At 47.9% G+C, this 25,235-nt stretch overlaps 1 long non-coding RNA gene across 1 annotated transcript in view; it reads right to left on the bottom strand.

Moving 5' to 3' along the window:
- LOC142783738 (uncharacterized) overlaps positions 1-25,235 on the bottom strand; it is a 121,171-nt gene that overhangs the window by 16,462 nt on the left and 79,474 nt on the right. The window contains exon 3 of the long non-coding RNA XR_012888433.1: positions 4,329-4,382. This is a non-coding gene — a long non-coding RNA (uncharacterized LOC142783738). The remainder of the gene's footprint in view (positions 1-4,328; positions 4,383-25,235) is intronic.

Below are 25,235 nucleotides of genomic sequence, written 5' to 3'. Positions count from 1 at the left end.
AGTGTTTTTGCGCTGGGTCATACCAGTAGCTTTCCTCAACGGACGGCCACTGAGGTCAAAAAGCCGATATAAGACAGCAGAACCCGGTGGAGCTCGTCAGTCTGCTGCGGCGTTAAGTTGGAAGCGATCATCGACGTATTTGCGCTGTCGGAGCAAGTGTCAGATTGATGTGGAGTGTGGGGGTCAGAAGGAGCGGCCATCGTGAAAACATCTACAGCATTGTCTTCTAAGCTGCAGAGCAGCACCAAAGAGATCCTTGGTGGCAGAACTTGAGATGTCAAGCTAAAGTTGACAACTGCGAGGCACGTGGAATTTCCTGCGACGGACAGAACGGAGTGCGGTAATGTAATGCCACGGTATATGAGGACATCGGTGATAGGGGTCACAACATAGTCACCGTCGGGAACTGGTGGTATTGAGACGAGCTCTACGTAGGTCAGTGTCTGTGGAGGGAGGCGCGCATGTCCCGTTGTGCAGAGGTGGCTCGGCCGTTGTGCAAGACGTTCTGTTGCGGGGAAGTGTAGAGGAGCGTACTGGTCCAAAAGTCTCTGAGGGCAGAATGCGTGGACAGGAAGTCGAGGCATAAGATTACGTCGTGGGTGCATTTTTAAAGGACGGTGAAGAGAACAACTGTGTGTCGATCTGCAATGGTTACACGAGCGAAGCATATTCCAACGGTAGATGCTATTCCGCCATCCGCAACACGGCAGGTCGCAGTTGTGAAAACCTTCATGAGTTTGCGGCGAGCGAAAATCACTCGTCATCACAGAAATTTGAGCGCCACTGTCGACAAGAGCAGTGACATGTACGCACTCTACTTGTACGTCAATAAGCTTCCGTTTTGTTCGTATCGTCAAGAGAAGATTTTCTATCAGTCCGAGTGATGCAGCGCCACCTCTGGGGGCTGCAACACTTAGTTTTTTGTCGAAGAACCTCGTGGGAAGGCGGCGGAAGATGGTCGGCGGGGCTGTGGAGAACAAAACTCGCGACGTTGGGGGGATGGAGAACGGGAGTAGCGGTGTTCAGTAGCATGTTCTTGGGCAAAGTGGTCGCGGCTGGTCTCATGGCGATAGGTAGGACGTGCATGGAAGTGACGAGAGGAGGCTTGGCAGGAGGACTCCAGCGACTTCTGCAATGGCGAGAAATGTGCCCGATCCGGTGACACGAGAAGCAGATTGGCTTATCATTGTGTGTTCGCCATGCGGATGGATTACGGAACGTTGAGGGAGAGCCGGTTGGGAAGGGACGTGCAGGCGTGTATTGGGGCTGGAAGTCGGTGTGGGGAGGCGGTGAAATGGAGTGAATTTTCAAGTTGGCGATGTTCTGCCGGACGACTGCTTGAATGAGGGGCAACGTAATTGGAGAAGAAGGGTCAGGGGACGTTGGTCCCACATTAGCTGGATCAGCCGCTTCAAGTTCTCGCCTCATGAGTCACGTCAAGCAGTGTCAACGTGCCCAGATGTCTATGCGCTGTGATTTCACGCGCGCGCGCGCGTGTTTGTGTGTGTGCGTGTGTGTGCGTGTGTGTGTGTGTGCGTGTGTGCGCGCACCATCTTTGCGTCCTGATTTTTAGTGTGACATTATCACTCTTAATCATGTTATTTCATGGCTGGCGAGTGCGATAGCGTTGCCCGTCTCTCAGGCCACTGGCGAGTATTTTTAAATAAAATTTTTATTAGATCAGGGGTAATTTTACGTTAGTTTTTATGTGTATCATTCCCTCTTTTACGTCTGTTGTTTATGCAGCCAACGGCGATGGTGGCGCCACTCAATACAGGAAAACAGTCCCATTCTAGCGCAGGCTTCAGAGTGAGAAAGAGAGAGAGATAAATCATTAGAAGGCAGAGGGGTCATTATGAGCTAGTTCACTCTAGCGCGCTACTTTTCCCAGGGGAAGACAGGAGAAAAAAAAGTGATGAAGGGTGACGATGGGAAGGAGACAAGTTACGCGTATTTGCGATCACGACGTAGCAATGTGGCTTCGCTATTGACTTTCTAACGAAACACAACGTAAGCGAACCTTTGATGACAGCAATATAGCAGTATCATAACTAGCGGCAAAGATGCCTCGCGCGTGTTGTACGTGGAGTACAGTGGCTACGAGCATGTTGCATGAAAACAGCACAAACAGAAAACTATACTAAATGTGAAAAGAGTGAAGAAACCAAGTGGCTAGTTTTAGCCGGCGTAGTGCGAGCGCACCAAGTGACTTAGCCCCATCGCAAGCTGATCGCCTTTCCTCACTAGAGAAGAACTGGGGATTGCTCGTAACGAGCTCCAAAAAGTGGAGCCAAAACAAGGTCAACACGCTTGGGGCGTGGCGGTCGATAGTTGGCATTGTGCCATTGATTTAGGACATGCGCGTGGCTCGGCCGAAGTTATTCAGCAGTAAAATCCTTATTTCCCACTGTAAGGGCCTAGGTTCGAGTCACAGCTCTAGATGGAGTATTTTTAGTTTAGTGTCACTTGGTACATAACACAATGCGTAGCTGGGCAAGCTGGTGCTTTTTTCAAAAGTAAAAGTAGAGAGCCAGAAAATACGAGACACAGAAAACAGATAGAGCACGTGTTCTTCTCTACCTGTCTCTTATGTCTTGTCTTTTTTTGTGTGCCACTTTTATCTTTCTCACTTTTCAGAACTGTAGTCAAACTGGTAGGTGTTCTGTGCTGAAGTGGGTTGCCTTTTTTTCCTAAGTTGAGCCTCAGTTGCCGCGTATTGCTACGAAAACTAAGGCAAAAGGGAAGTAAAAAAAGAAAGAAATTGACAGCGAGCCAAGGGCAAAGCTATATTTAAAGGAACAGATTCCAGAACCAAACCTAACCAAGACGACAATTGATATTATTATTTATTAAAAAAGCGGGAATAAAAAAGTGATTTTAGAATTCTTAGATCTCGTAAGACTGCTTCTAGGCCCATTAACGTCAGATCACTGGTACTAACAACAAAACAATATGCTGAATCAAAATAAGAAAATTCCTTCGTTATAAAAAAGGATTTGCCTTTCCATTACAAAAACAAGCCAGAAGGGTGCAAGACAGGGGTATACAATTTTCCCAATTCTATTTACCACGTGCTCTAAGAAGGTTTTGAGAGGCCTAGAATGGGAAGAGTTAGGGTAAGAGTTAAGAGTTAAGGAAAAGCACCTTAGTAAGCTGCGCTTTGCCTATGACAATGCAATGCTGAAAAATTTGGGAGACGGATTGCAAGAAGAACAAAGAGATAGCTGTTACATTTATTCTGCAGAAAACAAAAGTATTGTACAACAACCTCAAATGATAACAGCGCTTAGAAATAGGTAATAGTGCACTTGAAGTTGTAAGTGACTGCGTCTACTTAGGACGGGTAATAACCGTGGTGCCGAAGCACAAGATTGAAGTAACAATAGAAGAATAAGAATGGGGTGGAGCGCACTCAGCAAGCACCATCAATTCATGACTCGTATATTGCCACTATCCCTCAGGATAAAGGTATGTAACAACTGCATCTTGCTGGGACATATCTACTGAGCAGAAACCTGTATCTTTACAAAGGTGGTTCAGCTTAAATTGAGGACGATGCAGCGAGGGATGGAAAGGAAATTGATAGGTGTAACTTTAAGGAACAAGAAGGGAGCAAACTGGGGTTAAGAATATCATAGTTGAAGTTAAGAAGAGGAAATGAACATGGGCTGGGCATGTAGCGCGTAGGCCGGAAAACTGTTGGCCATAAAGGGTAACTGACTGGATTCCCAGAGAAGGCTAGTAGGTTAGGGGAGATAGAACGTTGGTGGGGCAGATAAGATTAAGAAGTTTATGGGTATAGAGTGGCAGCAGCAAGCACAGGGCCGAGTGGACTGATGAAGCATGGAATAGGCTTTTGTATTGATTGATTGATTTGTGGGGTTTAACGTCCCAAAACCACCTTTTGATTATGAGAGACGCCGTAGTGGAGGGCTCCGGAAATTTTGACCACCTGGGGTTCTTTAACGTGCACCCAAATCTGAGTACACGGGCCTACAACATTTCCGCCTCCATCGGAAATGCAGCCGCCGCAGCCGGGAATTGAGCCCGCGACCTGCGGGTCAGCAGCCGAGTACCTTAGCCACTAGACCACCGCAGCGGGGCTAGGCTTTCGCATGCAGTGGACGTAGTCAGGCTGATGGTGATGACAAACAATATTCCCAAAAACAATATGTAACCAAGTTTTTAAATGTAAGCTTAGAAGAACTTGCGCTTGCACTTCATCTTCCCAATGAAGCTTCTGGTGCACAAAATACTATGACTAGCATGCTATGTATTTTTGTGTGATTTCTCTAAATAGGTCCTCCTAAATCTTGTAAACTACTTACTCGGAAATGGTTAAATTCCTCCTAATTGGATTGTAGCAAAAGTAATTCCCTTGCCTGAAAAACAAGAAGCCCGTGTACACATTGATACTTAGAACTATTGCTCTAAATTCACATGTATATAAATATTTCGCAGTGCAATGCATTATAATATTGATATTTAATGCAAACTTGTCAATATACTGAGCCCACGTCTGAATAATTTGGACCTGAATACTCCATTAGGCATGCACGTGTATATTAACAGGGATGTACATATTAGCTTGCTGCTCACAAGCGGCTATATGCAGCTACAGAGACATTTGATCTAACCAAGGCATACTACAGTGTCCAACATATCATCCTCCTCAATGCCTTAAACACACATAAAAATTCGTCAAATATTGATAGTTGCGTATATCAATTTTTAAAAAATAGAAACTTTTACTGTTCTCAACGTGGATTCTCAACGTCGAATCATGCTCAATTCAAATTGGTCGCTCAAGATGCTGTTCTTTCCAATGCTTCAATAATTGCTCTATGAAGAACTGTGCCTTTGCATAATACCGTAAAGTCTGAATATGCAGGTGAGATTTTGTGTTGTTCTTTGCTTTGGCATCTAATATTCACACTCATTATATGCGGTATAACGAGTGCACTTAGCAATTTGCGAAATATGGTTTCGACATATTCGAATGACATTGAAGGTCAGCATGAGTTTCGTGATTTTTTTTTCGTATCGAATCTCCAGTTTGCATTTTCTGTTGAGTATCGTCAAAAAATATTTCAGTGAAATTAGAGTGCTAAATATTTAGGTGTATTTTACGATGAAAAATTCAGGCGTATACACATTGAGCATGTCAAAAGAAGGTAACATGGGCTGCTGGGGTGTTACGTAGAGTAGGTGCGCACCCATCTGGGCACTGCAGGAAAACTATACTGATAATTTATTGTATGTATGTTGCTCCGTTTTTTAGACCTTGCATCAGCTTTGTACTCAACGAGGACCGCCTAAAATATACTGCTATTAATGTTTCATATGAATAAGCCTGCATACTGACCCTAGCTTGCAGATTACTCATTCTTACCATAGAAACATACAAACATACATAAAAATTACGCATGATCTCAAAGGCGCTTGAAGTTTGTATTCATATCTAATCACCAACTTTTCTTTAGACCATTGGTCTCACTTGGATAAATTGCAAAATTATTTTGTGCAAGACCAGCTACAATATAAAAAGGTTAATATACGTGTCATTATCTCAAAAGACAAATCAAGGGTACCACTAAAAATTTATTTTGCCTAATACTATCTCCTGTTTCGCCTACTTAAAGACCATTTATTTCATTTGAGAATATATAATGTAAATAACACTGATGCACCATCGTATGGAGAGGAAACGGTAGCGGGCATTTCCTTAGAGCGTTTTTTATCACGGTCGTATATATATATATATATATATATATATATATATATATATATATATATATATATATATATATATATATATATGTATATATATATATATATATATATATATATATATACATATTCCGCCAATCTCTGGCGGAGTATATTCATATATATACTCCGCCATATGTTCCGCCATTACCACTTGACTTGTCGTGACCGCTTTCTTGTTTTATAAAAGAGTGCTGCTCTGAAACGCCTCATTTTAATTGGTGGAGGTGCTGGGTAACGCATAATGCTGGAATTGCGAAACCGTACGTTGCCTCCAGTTGCTACGATGTCCACGGACGACAATCAGCAGGCAGCCGCCTCTACTCCAACTACTGCAGCTCCTGTCTGTCTCGGCTCCTTTCGGCAACGCGATCCGCCTACCTTCAGTGGAACCGATGACAAGGACGTGGAAGACTGCATCGACGAATACGACCAGGTGAGCAAGCAGAACAAGTGGGACGATGCGCACAAGCTTACTGTCGTCGAATTTTATTTGACCGGCGTCGCAAGTTTGTGGTACCGTAATCACGAGAGAGACCTCCCCACCTGGTCCGCCTTCCGAACGGCGTTTGCGGACTTGTTTGGCCGTCCAGTGCTTCGCAAACTACGGACCGAACAGTGCTTGCGTACTAGGGCTCAGCAGAATGGTGAGAATTACACCAGTTATATCGAAGATGTGGTCGACCTTTGCCGGCATGTCAACTCGGCCATGACAGAAGCCGAGCAGATCAAACACATCTTGATAGGCGTGACTGACGACGCTTTTCAGATGCTTGTCACCAAGAGCCCACTAACGGTAGCGGAAGTGATCCAACTTTGTCAGAGTTATGACGAGCTCTGGAAACAGCGTGACACCACTCATCGTGCCAGCGTGCCATGTGCAACAATCTCCGCGTTAACGTCGTCTGGCACTGCTATAGACCACACCAGTTTATGGTCACGAGCCCTCTTGCACGCTAGACACCATCCTTCCTTACCACCAGGATGTTGCTGAGTCGACGACGATGTCACAAGCTGCTAAATACGCGGAAGAGTGTCGTCAGCTTGCCCGCTCCCTCACAAGACCTGAACAGCAACGCTAGAAACACCACCGCGATAGCCCGACGCGTCCGGCTTGTTATGCATCTGATGAACTTGTCTGGCTTCGCATCTCTTGAACCAGCCCTACTCTCTCAACGAAACTGATGTACAAGTATAACCGCACTTACCGTGTGGTTAAACAAACTTCACCCGTCAATTACATTGTGGAGCCGTTTGAGCGGCCCCATGATCGACGATGCCGTGGATGTGAGACCGTCCAAATAGACCGCCTAAAACCGCATTATGATCCCTCTATTGTCTCCTGCCTATGAGTCACGAGGATGGCTCTTCTCCGGAGGGGAGGAAAATGTAGTGAAGAAGGAGATGAGTGCTACGCGGAAAAGCAGGGGGTATCACTCAGTCTGTGAAGAGGACGACGTTTGGTTGGCTGGGTATACAGGCTGGTTGCGCCATTACCACTTGACTTGTGACCTCTTTCCTGTTTTATAAAAGAGTGCCGCACTAAAACGCCTCATTTTGATATAAATATCAGTCTGTCCGCCATGGCCCACCGCATGTTATTATCAGCGACCGTGGCCGCCAGTTCACTGCTGATGCCGTTGAAGAATTACTACGCATGTGCACGACACAGTTCCGTCATTCCACACCGGATCACCCGCAGACGAATGGCCTCGTTGAACGGGCAAACAGAACGCTGACCAACATGCTTGCCATGTATGTTTCTTCCAATCATAAGAACTGGGATGAAGTGCTGCCTTTTATCACGTACGCGTACAACACGGCAAAACATGAAACAACGAACTTCAGCCCATTTTATCTGTTGTACGCAAGGTTGCCACTAAGCCCTCTAGACACTTTCTTACCCTTCATTCTACACAATGACGACTCTGTATCAAACACCCTGTGCTTCGCGGAAGAAGCCCGTCAAATCGCTCGTCTTCGTACTCTGGCCTCTCAACGTCGTTCGAAGGAACGATATGACGACCATCACGAACCGGTTTTATTCGAAAAAGGTGACTTTGTGTTACTTTGGACACCGCAACGCAAGCGTGGATTGTGTCAAAAGCTTCTTTCAGGTTATTCAGGCCCATTTGTAGTTTTGGAGCGTCTAAGCCAGCTCACCTACGTAATAGCTCGTCTTTTGTCCAATGGTCAACGATCGAGCAGAACGCAGCTCACTCACGTTGCTCGCCTGAAAACTTTCTGCCCTCTTTGTGCATCATAACTCGCCCTACGGGCTTCGTCTGCTTGCGGGGGAGTGTAACTGACTAGAAAAAGGTAGAGAAGAGAAGCAGAGGAAGACGAAGAGTCTTGGAACGATCGCAGTGTGCTGCCGCAAACGACCATCGTTCACCTTCTGTAAATAAAACCATCTTATCACAGCTCGCTGTTACAATATATATATATATATATATATATATATATATATATATATATATATATATATATATATATATATAGTCATGTAGATCCTCCGTGAGTGGTCACAACGTGGTTTATTTCGACGTTTTGGCCTAGAGTCTGGCCTTCATCAGGATCGAAGGTACAGTTTGTTAATGCTCAGCTTTATACAATCTCAAATTAGAGGTAAAAAGAAAAAAAGACAGAAAAGAAAGAAAAAAGAAAGAAGAGGAAAAGAAAAGAAGAAAAGAAAAAAAGAAAGAAAGAATGAGAGAAAAAGACTATAAGGTAGACTCCCCCAGGGCGCCCACCTTCCACTCTACCTTCCACTTCCCCTTCATCTCTCTCCCCTTTCTCCCCTTCACCTTTCTGATATCAGTGGTTTGTGTATGCTTCCTTTCAATAACGCACTCTTCCCGACCTGATGGCGCCTCCTGGCTCTGGTGGTTCGGTGTGGGGCAAAAAATAGCTTTTTTTAGGAAGTTTAAGCCTTTAACTACTCGGCGCCCCGTCAACATTTCATCGTAGAAAGAGAGGTGCCGCGTATTGCGGCAGAGACTGGTAAGCGGGCTCAATGCGAATTCCTTGCCCGCTTCTGGATTGAACGTGCAGTAGGGGCCTCCAGGCTGTGCACAGGGTTGCTGTTGTGCGTGTCATGCATGGCACAAATGATTGGGTAGTGAAATAAAACAGAAAACAGACGGCAGCTGTAATTAAGAAGAGTAGTTACACTTGGAATTGTTTTGAGTTGTCCAGTGCCCTTCGCAGCTGCAGTGCCATGAACACAGTTACTATTTTCATTATTGCCATTATTGTTTTCTAATGCTTTAATTGCTGCAAGTGTACCAGGATTCTCATTTATTCCTCTATCGAGGGTGTTAAATCGGTGGATAACGTATGACTCTCGTTGTTCACGTTCTCGGTTTGATTTCAATCCCGTCTATAAGAGCGTTAGTGATAGTTTGTGAAATGCATGGTCGGGAAGATCAAGATGTTTCGATAGGGGTAGATTTGGGGCTGATTTCGCATGGGATCTGTGATTATTGAAGCAAACCCTAAATGGTGTTTCTGTTTGTCCGATGTACTACATAATACACACGTTGCATTCGAGTAGGTATACCACATTAGAGGAATCGCATGTTAGACTTCCTCGTGCGTTAATCGAAAACTTGGATTGTGTGCTGGTTGCTTTGTGTGTTTCTCGCATCGCCTTACATACAAGTCATCGTGACTTTTAACAAGGTCGGCATGAATTATTGGGGGGTGAGGTGTTGATTTGAGAGTGGACAAGTGTGTCTTTGAGGTTGCGTGGTCGTCGGTAAACGACGCCTGGAGCGGATGGGAATGCGCGTTTCAGACGTTCGCTTTGTTCCTGAATGTTGTAATGTCATTTGAGGATTTTGTTTACATTAGGGAAGTTTGTGCTGTAAGTCAAGCAGAGATTTGTTTGCTGTGGGTCTCCTTGCGGTGGTTGCTTCATAAGTAAGTCATCATGCTTCAGCATTCTCGCTTTTTAAACGGCGTCATCAATTACATGTGAGGGGTATTTTTGTTTCTTGAGCATAAGTTTTAGCCTCTGTGAGCTCGTGTCAAAATCAGCGTCTCTTGAGCAGATTCGCTTAAACCGGTGAGCCTGGCTGTATGGGATACTGTTTTTACAGTGGCGCGGGTGATCGCTTTGGAAATGGAGGTATTCTTGTCGATCCGTTGGTTTGCGATATAGAGGTTAGAGACCTTGTCCTCTTCTATCGTTATAGTGACATCAAGAAAATTTACGGTTACTTACGAGTATGAGTGTTTGAAGTGTATGTTCGGAAGTACAGTATTGTAAGTGTCGATAAAGCTGAGAAGTTCGTCCTCGCTGTGGGTCCAAATAAGAAAGATGTCGCCTATGTATCTTCTGTATAACAGTGGTTTCAAGGAACTTTGTGCAAGAAATTCCGATTCTAGCTTTCTCATAAATATATTGGCATAGTTGGGTGCCATTTTGGTGCCCATAGCGGTCCCGCTGATTTGTCGAAAATACTCTTGGTTAAACTCGAATGAATTTATTTCGAGGACCATCCTCGTCAAAGTTTCGATGGCAGAGAAATCTGGAGTGTTATATTGTCTATGGTTTGTGTACATGTTTTGTAATGCAGCTATGCCGTCACCATGAGGATTATTTGTATACAATAAAGAGACATGAAGAGTAACCAAGTACGAGTTTTTTGGCACACACAGACCTGAAATGTCTCAAAGAAAATGTGTGGTGTCTTTTATGTACGACGTGAGGGTGCATGGAATGTGGCTTATTAATTTGTCCACGTACCCTGATATGGGTTCAGTTATTGTACCGATGCCTGATACGATTGGTCGACCAGGGTTACCAGGTTTGTGAATTTTTGGGAGCATGTAAAAGCGACCTGGACGAGGGTATGCTGCTTGCATCAGTTTGTGGTCAGTGTTGGTTATCTTTTCTGCGTCCAACAGTTTCTTTAGTTCTGTTGATACGATACGTTTGTATTTGTCTGTCGGATCACCTGGGAGGCGTTCATAAAATCTTGAGTCGTCTAGTTGGCGGTATGCTTCTTGTAAGTAGCTGGTTGTATTAAGGACTACAATTGCTCCTCCTTTGTCACCGGGTTTTATTGTTATGTCTGTCCTAGATGCCAGATTTTTCATACACATATTTTCAAATTTCGTCAAGTTTTCTCGGTTCGCTCTTTGTCTGTGGTATTCGTGTACTATATCTTTCTGTACAGCGGTGATATAAATGTCCAGGCACTTGTCGTGATTACTGTCTGGTGTTCAATCATATTTATTTATTTATTTATTTATTTATTTATTTATTTATTTATTTATTTATTTATTTATTTATTTATTTATTTATTTATTTATTTATTGTACCCTCAGTGCCCGAGGTCTTTACAGAGGGGACTGGAGATATACATAACAGAAGCAATGTAAAACAGCAAGGAAAAAAAAAACTCACAGCAGATAAGTAAGTGAAATAAAGTAGGCATAAATGAGTACAATTCGATAAGAAAAAAAGGTATACGAACAATAATAAGCCTATATATATACACACATATGTACTATATATATACAAACCCATACTTATTTATTTATTTATTACATACTGCAGACCTTTAGGTCCAAGCAGGTGGGCAGTTTCAAGGGGACTTAGTCGAAACAATAAGTGGCATAAAGATTGTTTGGGGTGAGTGTTTCATACACTCATAGTGAACACAAGGAGCAACATAGCAAATTATTTCATAATAACGCATGTACCGGACAAAAGAGAAAAAAAACACCACAAATTCATACTTCATGTGTCGTGCGATTAAAGTAAAAATAAATACATAATAGATACAAAACCATAAGCACAAATATTTTCACCGTTCAAGCCAAGAAAGTAATGAATACGTAAGCATACAATAAGTGCAGCACATACAAGATGAAAAAGAAAACTAAAACAAAAGAAAAACGCTGTAATAAGGATCGAAAACCTGAATTATCAGGACAATGCTGTGTATATATATATACACAGACATTTAGAGGAGATTATTAGTTTTACGAAACATAATATTATCAGTTATATATATATATATATATATATATATATATATATATGTATATATTGTTGCGCACATGCACGAAGACAAAGAAGCGTACACTGTGAACGCACTTGTCGCCCAGAGCGAGCAAGGAACAAGAGGATCAGGAGGATCTTTAACCAGTCGGCCGTTTCTGAGCTGCCCCTCACGACCTAATAAACGGCCCCTTTCAACGTCTACCAGTCTCTTTCAAACGTAACAGAGTGGCGGAGGTGCTGGGTAAGCGCTTCAACTACGGAACGATCACTACCACAGCTTCGACGAAGCCGTCGACTTGCCGGTCTCCCACCATCTGCCGTGAGTGACTTCGACATGCCCGAAGAAGCAGGCGTTTTCAGGACGGCACCGTCTGGCCCGCTTCCGTACTACCGAGTTCCACCGCCCTTCGGTGGAAAAGCCGAAGAAGATGTCGACGCCTGGCTCACCAAGTACAAACGTGTGGGCAAGTAAACGGTTGGGATGCAGCCGCGATGCTAGCCAACGTAGTGTTCTCCATTACCGACAACACACTAATATGATACGAGAACCACGAGGACACACTCACGACGTGGGATCTTTTTGTTGAAGAGCTCAGGGCATGTTTTGGCGATTCGGTTGCTAGAAAGAAGCGGGCTGAGCAAACACTGTCGCAACGGGCACAGCTACCAGGTGAGACACGCACCATTTACATAGAAGAAGTGTTAAGGTTGTGCAAGGTGGTCTGTGCTACCATGTCGGAAGAGGACAAAGTTGGGCATCTGCTCAAAGGGATCGCTGTGAACGTGTATAATTTTCTAATTAGAAAAGAATGCCTCAGATCTTTGTCCGACGTCATTCAGCATTGCCGAACGTTTGAAACACTCAGGATGCGTCGAATTGCGCCCAAGTTTGGTCGGCTGGCTAACGTTACAACTGTTGCCAGTGTGCACACAAATCCTGGCCTCGACCTTTTTTCTGCCATTCGACAGATTGTTCGTGAGGAACTGTCCCACCGAGAAATGTCGTGTTCGACAGCTGACCATCGCAAGTTGTGTCTGCCACGCGAGGCTATGGATGTGCCTCGTTTGACCCCTTGGCAACCGACGATGAGCGCGGCAACTGTGGAGTACAACTCAGCCCCACAGTGAAGGATGACAACCAGATTTCCTGCGTCGTGGTATGACCGACGCTCTCAGCGCATGCCTCCTCGACACCCGACGTCTCTGTACGACGTACCCGACCAGTACATCCGTTACACAAGAACAAATGATTAGGCTCGATTCAACGACGAGCGACCAACGTTTCGACCTCGGCCGGTGTGCTATTCCTGCGGTGTGCCAGGCCACATATCGTGATTTTGCAACCGTCGGGTCACTCCTCGGTATCACCAACCATTCGACTTTTCAGGACCCTTCGAACAGCCTCATGGTGTCCGGCGGCTGGCCCACATACCACCTGATGACAACTATTGGCCCGGCAACTTCGGCAACAACTCCCCGGCATCTGACAGGAGTTTAACGCCCCCCCCTCCCCGCGACCTCGTGCTCATCGTTCTCCTTCACCGCTGCGTCGCCAAGCGCCCTCTTCGCCACCAAAAAACTAGCCAGCGCGGCCAATGGGGATGAGGTCGCTGGAAACGTGCTACTGACAGAAATACTTCCTGTGTGTATGTTTGAAAAACAAAGTGCGTGTTTTGGTGGATTATGTCCCTGTGATGGCCTTGGTGGACACAGGTGCAACGATTTCCGTATGAGTGCTTCCTTTAAAGACGTGTTAGGGCGGAAAGTTGTTTTTACCTGGGATGAAACTTCGATGGTCTGTGGAGCGAGTGGAGAGCCGTTGCTCTCTATTGGTGTGTGTAGTGCAAAAGTATTTTTGAGAGGCCTTATGATAACGACAGAGTTTGCGATTATTCATCGGTCGATACATGATGTCATTCTCGGCATGAACTTCTTGCGAGAATGTGGTGCCACTGTAGACTGTCACACGGGGAACGTCTTTGTGAGTGGCAAGACGCCTTCAGAAGTTCTGGAAACTCCAGCGAATGATCAAACTACGCTGTGTGTCTGTGGCGATACGTTCATACCTGCGTTGTCTACCGTACGAGTTTTTGTTGTTTGTCGCGGCGCGGATTCTGACAGCTTCGATGCGAGCGTAGAACCAATGCACATAAAGTGAGTGAAGAAGAATGTGTTGGTTCCCAATTGTTTGGTGTCGATAGATGGCGGACAAACTGGCCTATGGACTGTAAACTGTTCCTCTGAGCCCGTGACACTACCCAATGGTTTGAAATTAGCTTCGGTCAGCAAAGAACACGCGACCTTATCAGTGGTTGAGCTCACAGACGTGCCGGAAGAACGTGAGGGAACTGGTTGTCAAAATTTGGACGGGGCGCTTATGGCAACGATAAATAAGTCGCTTAGCTCAAGCGAGCGCCGAACTTTAATGAATGTGCGGTTGAAGCACGTTTCGGTATTTGACTTTGCGTAGAAGGGCAATGTAATCCCTATCCCCCTGTCTCGAACGCGCCATACCATCAACACTGGCGCGGCAAGTCCGATTCGCCAAAAACCATATTCTGTTTCCCCGTCAGAAAGACAAATTATCAACGACCAAGTGCAGGAAATGATGCAAAAGAGAGTGGTACAAGAGTCAGCCCGTCCGTGGGTAGCACCGGTAATCTTTGTTAAGAAGAAAGATGGATCTTGGAGATTTTGCGTCGACTATCGCCGACTGAATGTTGTGACTAAAAAGGACGTATACCCGCTGCCCCGTATAGAGAACGCAATCGACTGCTTACATTCGGCCTCTTATTTTTCCTCCGTAGACTTACGATCCGGTTTTTGGCAAAATCTGGTGCACCCAGAGGACAAGGAAAAGACTGTCTTTTCAACCCCTGATGGGCTCTTTGAATTCAACGTGATGCCATTTGGACTGTGCAATGCACCGGCAACGTTCGAGAGGTTTATGGACACCTTCTGCGTGGCTTGAACTGGAACATCTGCATGTGCTACTTCGACGACGTCGTCATCTTTGGCCGCACGTTCAGTGAACACAACTCTCGTCTGGATACTGTTTTGAACTGCATCCGAAATGCTGGCCTAATTTTAAATTCGAAGAAACGCCACCTCGGAGAACGCCAGACGCTTGTGCTCGGCCAAGGATGGCATCCGCCCTGACCCCCAGAAGACAGCAGCAGTTGAGGCGTTCAATGCGCCGGTTTGGTCAAGGAGCTTCGTAGTTTCCTGGGGCTTTGTTCCTACTTCCGCCACTTTATTCCAAAGTTTGCCGACGTTGCGTATCCTCTCACATGCCTCTTACGAAGGGAAAATTCCTTTGAGTGGACTCCGGAGTGCGATTTTTCATTCCGTCAATTGAAGTTTTTGCTAACGTCACGACCCGTCCTTCAGCACTTCAATTTTTCTGCTCCGACAGAGCTTCATACGGATGCTAGCGGCATAGGTATTGGAGCCGTCCTAGTACAACGTTACGGCGACCGCGAACAGGTCATCGCATACGCAAGGCGCTCCCTAAGCAGGCCGGAACAAAACTACACTGTTACGGAACAAGATTGCCTAGCGGTATTATTTGCAATTCAGCTGTTTAGGTCTTACCTGCACGGACGCCCATTCACAGTCGTAACCGACCACCACTCGTTGTGTTGGCTTGTCAACCTTCGTGACCCTTGTGGCCACCTTTCGCGCTGGGCCCTCCGGCTACAAGAATACAGTTTTACCGTCGCTTACAAGAGTGGTCGTCAACATGCTGATGCGGACTGTCTTTCACGTATGCCACTTAGCACAACGAACTGTGAATTCGATGAACTTGACGAGCTTGTAGCGTCTGTGTCGCCTACGTTCCCGGACTATCCCAGTTTCAGAGTAGAACAGCGGAAGGACGCTAAACTAGCACCACTATTCGCCGCTGCATCCGCTTCCACTAGTGCACGCCGTTTCTGTATGCGTGATGGACTGTTGTTCAAAAGGAACCTCTCCAGCAGTGGCGCGCGTTTTCTTTTAGTGGTCCCGGAGAGCCTGCAAACCGTTGTGTCATGCACGACGACCCAACATCTGGACATTTAGGTATGGTGCGGACGCTTAACCGGACTAAAGAGCGCTTTTATTGGCCTGGTATGCAAAAGTCCGTTGAGAGTTATGTGGCAAGCTGCATGCGATGTAAGGGTCACAAACGTCCATCAACTGGTTCAGCTGGTCTTCTACAACCGATGCCTACTCCAAGCGCACCTTTCGAACAAGTGGGGATTGACTTTCTGGGCCCCTTTCCAAAATCGGCTAAGGGCAACCGATGGATAATTGTTTGCGTCAACCACCACACACGCTACTGCGAGATGGTGGCCGTCCCCTCCGCAACTGCACTGAAGTCTCGTCGTTTTTGTTACAGTACGTCATCCTCCGACACGGCCCACCTCACCTGATTATCAGCGATCGTGGCCGACAATTCACAGTGGATGTCGTGGAGGGGCTACTCCGTTTATGTGAATCCCGCCTGCGCCACTCAACACCATACCACCCCCAAACTAATGGACTGACGGAGCGTACTAACCGCACCATTATCAACATGTTGTCTATGTATGTCTCTTGCGACCACAAGAACTGGGATGACGTACTCCCGTTCATTACTTACGCGTTCAACACAGCGAAGCACGAGATTACAGGCTATAGCCCTTTCTTTTTGCTTTATGCACGTTCGCCCCGGCACACAATCGACACAGTATTACCTTTCTGTGATCATGACAACGTCACTGTCACCGAGACTCTCTGCCTTGCCGAAGAGGCGCATCGCATAGCTCGACTACGCACGTTGGCATCGCAAGACAAAGCGAAGGCACGCTATGACATTCACCATCGACCAGTGATTTATTGCCGTGGTGATCTGGTGGGGTTGTGGACTCCGATGCGCAAGCGCGGGTTATGCCAAAAATTGTTGGCCACTTACGATGGACTTTTTGTCATTGTCGACAGACTTACAGAGGTCAACTATGTAATAGCTCGTCTCACGGCGAGTGGTCGACGAGCTGCCAAAACTCAAGTGGTTCATGTTGCCCGCCTGAAACTGTACACGCCACGACCACTTGACTGACTCGTCCGGCGGCCTTCGTCTGCGCGGAGGGGAATGTTGCGCACATGCACGAAGACAAAGAAGCGTACACGGTGAATGCACTTGTCGCCCAGAGCGAGAAAGGAAGAAGTTATCAGAAAGATCTTTAACCAGTCGGCCGCTTCTGATCTGCCCCTCACGACCTAATAAACGGCCCCTTTCAACGTCTACCAGTCTCTTTCAAACGTAACAATATATATATTTATATTTATTTATTTATTTATTTATTTATCTGACGAAGGCTGGTCCACCAGCTGAAAACGTTTAGTAAAGACGCTTCTGTGAAAGTTTCGTCGTCTCTTTCTTGCATATATATATATATATATATTGTAGGCATATATTGTAGGCATATATATATATTGTAGGCATATATTGTAACCACAGCGAGGCAGGAGTGCCTCGCTGTGGTTTGGTCCATACAAAAGTTCCGTCCTTATCTGTACGGCCGTCAATTCACCATCGTAACGGACCACCACGCCTTATGCTGGCTTTCTACAATGAAGAACTTGTCCGGACGCTTGGGTCGTTGGATTTTACGCCTACAGGAGTATCAGTTTGAGATTATTTATAAATCGGGTAAAAAACATCAAGACGCCGACGCTCTTTCTCGTTGCCCACTACCTACAGCGTCGTTCGACACTCCAGCTGCCACCTCCAACGACACCAGTGCGGACGTGACTCCCACTTCTGTTGCCTTGCTCGCCTCGCTGTACCAACCGCCAATCGACGATGAACAACCCTTCAGTTCTCACCAGCAGACTGACCCGTATTGTCGGCGCATTATAGACCACCTTTCAGGAGCTACGCGTCCACCCAATGCACGCCTTCGTCGACAACTCGAGCACTTCAAGTTTCAGGACGGTGTGCTGTATCGTCACATATATCACCCTGACGGCACACGCTGGGTACCTGTTCTGCCACGCGCTCTTCAACATCATGTACTTAACGCCTTTCATGACGATTTGACTGCTGGCCACCTAGGCTTTCACAAAACCTACGACCGCATTCGAAGCCGCTTTTATTGGCCTGGGATTTCTACCAGCGTAGCAAAGTACGTGGGTTCCTGCTCTCCATGCCAACTTCGCAAACTTCCGACATCTCCCCCAGCTGGTCAGTTACAGCCAATGACGTGCCCTACAACACCTTTCGAGGTCGTCGGTGTCGATCTTTATGGACCCCTTCCTGTTACTGGTGCTGGAAATAGATGGATAGTCATCGCCGTAGACCACATGACACGCTACGCCGAGACAACTTCAGTAGCTACTGGTTCAGCATCGGAAGTTGCTGACTTCGTCCTTCAGGCCATAATACTACGTCATGGTGCACCTCGTGTACTACTGAGTGACCGTGGAAAGGTGTTCTTATCACAGCTTTTAGGTGAAGTTCTTCGCGTTTCTGGTACCACACACAAGATGGCGTCTAGCTACCATCCTCAAACAAATGGTCTGACCGAGAGATTTCATCGAACCCTTGCCGACATGATCGCCGTATACATTCAACCAGATCACAGAAACTGGGATAAACTTCTACCGTTCCTCACTTTCGCCTACAACACCGCTGTTCAGCGCACAACAGGCTACTCACCGTTTTATCTCGTTTACGGACGTTCACCTACTTTCTTTATCGATGTTTCCTTCTTCACCAGCAATGGCCCTACATCACCATCTTCTTGCGAAGAATATATTTCTCGCCTTGCCCAGTGCCGCCAGCGTGCTCGTATGAACACGGAAGCTACGCAACAAGCAAGGAAGGCCGTCTACGACACCTCTCATCGTGTGGTATCATTCCGACCGGGTGACGAGGTGCTGCTATTGACACCAATTCGCACACCTGGTCTCTGCGACAAGTTCCAGCCTCGATTCATTGGCCCATATGTTGTTTTAGAGCAGACTTCACCTGTCAACTATCGTGTGACGCCTCTTGTCGTGCCAACTGACCGCCGTTACCGCAGCACCGAAATTGTACACGTTTCCCGCATGAAGCTTTTCACACGACGTTCCTCGTCACCTTGACTACCCGCCCGCAGCGGCCAGGCTGGCCGCTTCCACGGGGGGGGGGGAATCAGTGTAGGCATCTATGATGCGCTTCATCCTCATCTGAACAGCACTCAATCATCATCATATGTTCTGGCTGACAATCATCATCTGCTTGGCACGAGCGCTTCTTTGTCGGGTCCGTTGCGCTTGTTCGTTCCCGAGTTCACGGCCAATAAACCTCGCTACAACCGAGTCGTCATAATATATATATATATATTGTAACGGGGTTTATTTGCAGCGCAGAACGCAGAAAGCGAAGCAGTCAGCAGCGTCCGGCCAAGCGCAGCAAGCACGAGCTTATGCTGATGGCGATGCCTCTGATGCGCCGAGAAATGCCGCTGAAGCTCCTCTTCTTCACTACAATCGCCCTCCGCACAAAAAGACGCCATCCTGGCGGATTAGGGAGAAGAAACGACTAATGGGTCGTAATATGGCTTGAGACGAGAGACGTGGACAGTGTCGCGGCCGCGGTAGCGTAGGTCTGTGGATGGGATGATGGGCTCCACGATATAGTTGACGAGTGACGTTTGTTCTACAACGCGGTATGGCCCGATGTATTTGGGAAGAAGTTTTGCGGAGCGGCCAGGCGCGGTAGCAGGTGCCCGAAGCCATACTAATGAACCAGGTGGAAAGTTCGGAGCCGAACGGTCCCTAGTCTGGCGGGATTGCTGCTGCCACTGGTCCTCGGTAGAAAAATAGCGGGCAAGCTGGCGGCATTCTTCAGCATGTCGGGCAGCTTCGGACAGAGTTGTACTTTCGGACTCATAAGGTTTATATGGAAGAATAGTGTCTACTGTATTTGAAGGTTCTCGTCCGTACAAAAGAAAGTATGGCGAAAACCCAGTAGTAGCTTGTACGGCAGTATTATACGCGTAGGTGACGAACGGGAGAACTTGGTCCCAATTTGAATGATCAGAGGCGACGTACATCGACAGCATACTTCCAAGAGTACGGTTGAAGCGCTCCGTCATGCCATTTGTTTGAGGGTGGTACGCTGTACTTGTGCGGTGCACGATTCGGCGTTCGTTGAGTAATGCCTTCAAGGCGTCAGAAAGGAAGGCACGGCCTCTGTCACTTAAGAGCTCGCGAGGGGCCCCATGACGCAGAATGAAACGTTGCAATAGAAACGTTCCAACGTCACGGGCTGTGGCAGTCGGCAGCGCGGCTGTTTCGGCATAGCGTGTCAGATGGTCTATCGCAACAATAATCCAGCGATTACCAGCTAGAGTTGATGGTAGTGGTCCGTAAATGTCAATGCCGACGCGATCAAAAGGTCGACTAGGACAAGGAAGAGGTTGTGACGGGTAGACTTGCCCGGGAGGTAACTTTTGTCGTTGGCACTGAGCACACGAGCGAATGAACTTTCGCACGTAGTTATACATGCCACGCCAATAATATCTGAGTCGAAGCCTAGCGTATGTCTTGAAGAGGCCTGCGTGGGCGCACTGTGGGTCGCGTGAAAAGCTTCGCAGATGGCAGCTCGAAGATGGCGGGGTATCACAAGGAGACACTTGCGACCGTCAGAAAGGTAGTTGCGTCGATAAAGAAGATCATCCCTTAGGCAAAAGTTGCTAGCCTGGCGGCGGAGAGCGCGAGACGGCGAAGGAGTGAGAGGATCAGAAAGAATGCTTATGAGGCCACTGATCCAGGGATCCTTTCGTTGTTCCACCGTCATGTTGCGCAAGGCGGATGACGCAAGTGCAGGCTCGAGAGAAGAGAGGCAAACACCTTCATCCGATATGGGTGAGCGAGAAAGGGTGTCGGCGTCCGTGTGCTTACGACCAGATCTGTAAATAACGCGGATGTCGTATTCCTGAAGTTTGAGCGCCCAGCGAGCAAGTCGTCCGGAAGGGTCTTTAAGTGTGGATAGCCAACAAAGGGCGTGGTGGTCAGTGACGACGTCGAATGCGTGACCATACAGGTAGGGGCGAAATTTTCCAAGGGCCCAAATAATAGCTAAACACTCTTTCTCGGTCACGGAGTAGTTAGCCTCGGCTTTCGTCAATGTACGGCTTGCGTAGGCGACGACATATTCATCAAACCCTGCCTTTCGTTGCGCGAGCACAGCGCCAAGTCCAACACCGCTGGCATCAGTATGAACCTCCGTGGGAGCGGCAGGATCGTAGTGGCGGAGGATGGGTGGTGAAGTCAGCAGGTGGCGTAATTTGGTGAATGCATCGTCGCATGCTGGTGACCAGGTGGAAAGGTCCTTGTCGCCGCTAAGAAGGTCCGTAAGGGGCGCACATATGGAAGCAAAATTTCTAATAAAGCGTCGGAAGTATGACGACAAGCCGACAAAGCTTCTAAGTTCCTTCAAGTTTTTTGGCTTCGGAAAATCGGCGACTGCTCGAAGCTTGGCGGGGTCGGGAAGTATGCCGTCCCGCGATACGACGTGGCCAAGAATGGTGAGCTGCCGAGCACCAAAACGACACTTCTTGAGGTTGAGTTGAAGGCCGGCGTCAGTGAGACGTGTGAGGACGTGCTCGAGACGATTTAAATGGGTGTCGAAATCGGTGGAAAAGACAACTACGTCATCGAGGTAGCATAAACATGTGTTCCACTTGAGGCCTCGTAAAATAGCGTCCATCATTCTTTCAAAAGTGGCTGGAGCGTTACAAAGGCCGAAAGGCATAACGGTAAACTCGTATAACCCGTCAGGTGTGACAAATGCTGTTTTCGGTCGGTCAGATGCTTCCATAGGAACTTGCCAGTATCCAGACCGTAAATCCAGCGAAGAAAAATATTCTGCTCCCTGCAAACAGTCAAGGGCGTCGTCTATTCGAGGTAACGGGTAAACGTCCTTGCGGGTGATCTTGTTTAAACGTCGATAATCCACACAGAACCGAATGGAGCCGTCCTTCTTCTTAACAAGAACGACCGGTGACGCCCAGGGACTGTTAGAAGGCTGTACAATACCCCGCTGGAGCATGTCAGCAACCTGGTCGTCAATAACACGGCGCTCCGACGCTGAGACTCGGTAGGGGCGCTGCCGTAGAGGCGTATGGCTTCCTGTGTCAATCTTGTGAGATATGTTCGATGTGCGACTGAGGCCAGAAGCGTGGCTGTCAAAAGAAGTACGAAACTTTTGCAGCAAGTTCACTAACTGGCTTCGTTCTGACGAAGACGTTGCGACATCGATGGAGCGGTGGAAAGCGTCAAGGAGTGACTGGTCAACAACAGAGTCAGAAATGAGTGCGCTGAGGTCCGTAGAAAGTAAACTAGATGGAGCGTCAAAAATGTGACGGGCGTCGATCGGATGCACGTGACCGAGACATTCACCATAGAATAAAGGTAAAGGCCCTTCTAGCGTATTGTACACGAGCATCTTCGTGACGCCATGGTGGAGAGTAAGGAGAGCAATGGGCAGTGGAGAACATTTCCGTTGAATGAACAGGGCAGAGGGCGTAAATACAACATCACCGTCGGAAATAGCGTCACACGACACAGTCACCAGCAGAGAAGAGCGCGGTGGTACGGTGGTGTCGTCGGAAACAAACAGTTTATAACACGGCAGGGAGGCTTCGACAGCGTCAACATCAGGAAGTGCAGATAGCTCAAGTTCAGCGCGACAGCAGTCAATGACGGCATTATTATTCGCAAGGAAGTCCCAGCCGAGTATCATGTCATGGGAACACGAGGGCAGCACTACGAATTCGACAATATACACAATCCCTTCGATGACGACTCGTGTGGTGCAGGCTGCGAGAGGTGTTACACTTTCTGCGTTAGCCGTTCTAAGAGAGAGGCCGGATAATGGTGTCAGAACTTTGCGGAGTTTGCGGCACAGGTTCATGGACAGGACGGATAGAGCGGCTCCGGTGTCAACAAGCGCCATGACGACGATACCATCGACTGACACTTCAATGACGTTAGCTGGACAGGGGCGAGGACTTGTGCATGGCGACGGGGACGCAGTTCGTGCCTCGGGAACTGCGGCCGTTAGTTTTCCTGGTCGGTGGGTCCGGAACGGCGACGCATAGGGGAAAGCGAACGTTGACGTGGAGATGGGGAGCAGCGGGTCGGGCCGTGTGGACGATCAGAAGGAAAGGAAGAGGAAGGAGGGCTTGAAGGCGTAGACGAAAACTGAGGGTCGAAAGAGGGCATTCGTCGAATGTTCTGGGCAGCCTGGCGACGACGACAATAACGTGCCACGTGGCCAACACCACCACAAGAAAAACATATGGGACGGTTGTCGTAGGTCCGCCATTGGTCGGAGTAGACTCCGACTTGCGGCTGGGGGGCAGAAAACTGCGGCCGAGGTGGTATCTGCATAGGCGGCGGTGAATAGGTCGGCGGTGAATAGGTCGGCGGTGAATAGGTCGGCGGCGAAAAGGGCGGCGGCGAATACATAGGCGCTGACTGGAACGCAGGCTGTCGAGGTCGAGCAACGGCTTCGGCGTACGTGAGAGGTGCGGCGACTGGGGGAGGTTCACGGGCGGGAGGAAGAACTTGTGCGACCTGGTCTTGAATGAAGTCGCGGAGTGTAGACGGCGATCTGCGTGGTTGATCGGGTACACAGGACATCAAAGAGAGCTGACGAGCGACCTCAGCGCGGATGAACTCTTGGATCTTGGAGAGAAGAGGGGCATGGTCTTCTCCTATGCCAAGGGTGGAAAGGCTGGACGAAGAGTCGTCGAGCACCGAGGGACGTCGGGTGGAAAGACGTTGCCTGCGCAACTCGTCAAAACTCTGGCATAACTCGGTCAGTTCTAGGACAGTGCGAGGACTCTTTGAAAGCAACATTTGGAAAGCGTCGTCCTCAATGCCCTTCATGATATGCTTGATCTTAAGCTCTTCGGACATTGACTCGTTCACTCGCTTGCAAAGGTCCAGAACGTCCTCAATATAGCTTGTGAAATTCTCACCAAGCTGCTGGGACCGAGTATGTAAGCGTTGTTCTGCACGGCGTTTGCGTACCTCAGGCCGCCCGAAAACTTGTGTGAGGTTCGTTTTGAAGGCCGACCATGTAGGGAGTTCCGCTTTGTGGTTTATAAACCACAGCTTGGCCACGTCCGACAGGTAGAAAGAGACGTAGGCCAACTTGGTGGTGTCATCCCATTTGTTGTGAGTACTCACTCGCTCGTACATTGAAATCCAGTCGTCAACATCCTTGTCTTCTGTGCCTGAGAAGACAGGGGGATCTCGCAGACGCAGAGAACCGGCGCAGAGAACAGTAGGCGGTGCCGGTGGAGGAGTTGGAGTGGCGCTTGCGTCGGTAGGCATAATGGATGGTAAAGTGCGATTCCGAAGCTCCAGGGTGATCGAAACCCAGCACCTCCACCACTTGTAACGGGGTTTATTTGCAGCGCAGAACGCAGAAAGCGAAGCAGTCAGCAGCGTCCGGCCAAGCGCAGCAAGCACGAGCTTATGCTGATGGCGATGCCTCTGATGCGCCGAGAAATGCCGCTGAAGCTCCTCTTCTTCACTACAATCTATATATATATATATATATATATATACATATATATATATATATATTCATGTATATAAATATATATATATATATTGTGGTAACGCCTTTGAACAGTGGGTAGTCCTCTTCGGCGCCTTCTAGTGGGTCGCCCTTTTCATAAGAAGAAGAGCAGCTCGTGCAGAGAGTCGATCCCCGCATTGACTGTCGCTGTCGTGAATCATCGCTGGGTGTGCGCCAATAAACCGCTTAACAATTTGGTGGGGAGTGCTGAGAGCGCTGTGCCCTTCAAACACCTTCGGTCCGCATTCGATGCCCTTGGAGCTTCGATCCCGTACCGTGCCTCCAACCATGCACCAAGACGCCGCCCAGCGAACGCTTCCTCCTACGCCGACGCCATGTCCCGGTGTCCCCCGCATCCGCGACCCTCCTGTTTTCACCGGAGCGGATGGCACCGACGTCGAGGACTGGCTGGCCATGTACGAACGCGTGAGCGTCCCTAACCGTTGGGACGAGGCAGGTAAACTCGGCAACCTGTTTTTCTATCTCGCGGGTGTGGCGGCATGTGGTACAACAACCACGCATCTGATTTCCCGACATGGTCCGCTTTTAAAACCGCTGTCGTCGACGTGTTCGGTCGCTCGGCCGTTCGTAAGCTGCAAGCTGAACAGCGTTTACGTGAACGAGCCCAGCAGACCGGCGAGTCCTTCACAAGTTATATCGAGGACATCCTTGACTTGTGCAAGAAAGTCGACCTGAACATGTCAGAGGCTGACAAAATCACGCATGTTCTAAAAGGCGTCGCCGACGATGCCTTCACCATGCTCCTGGCGAAGAACCCCCACACTGTGGCAGAAGTCATCATGTTATGCCAAAGTTACGACGAGCTGCAGCGGCAGCGTT

This window comes from Rhipicephalus microplus, unplaced genomic scaffold (genome assembly GCF_043290135.1).
Source record: "Rhipicephalus microplus isolate Deutch F79 unplaced genomic scaffold, USDA_Rmic scaffold_12, whole genome shotgun sequence".
Taxonomy (NCBI): Eukaryota; Metazoa; Arthropoda; class Arachnida; order Ixodida; family Ixodidae; genus Rhipicephalus; species Rhipicephalus microplus.
The sequence above is the reverse complement of the archived record's forward strand: the minus strand, read 5'-3'. Positions and strand labels throughout refer to the sequence as shown.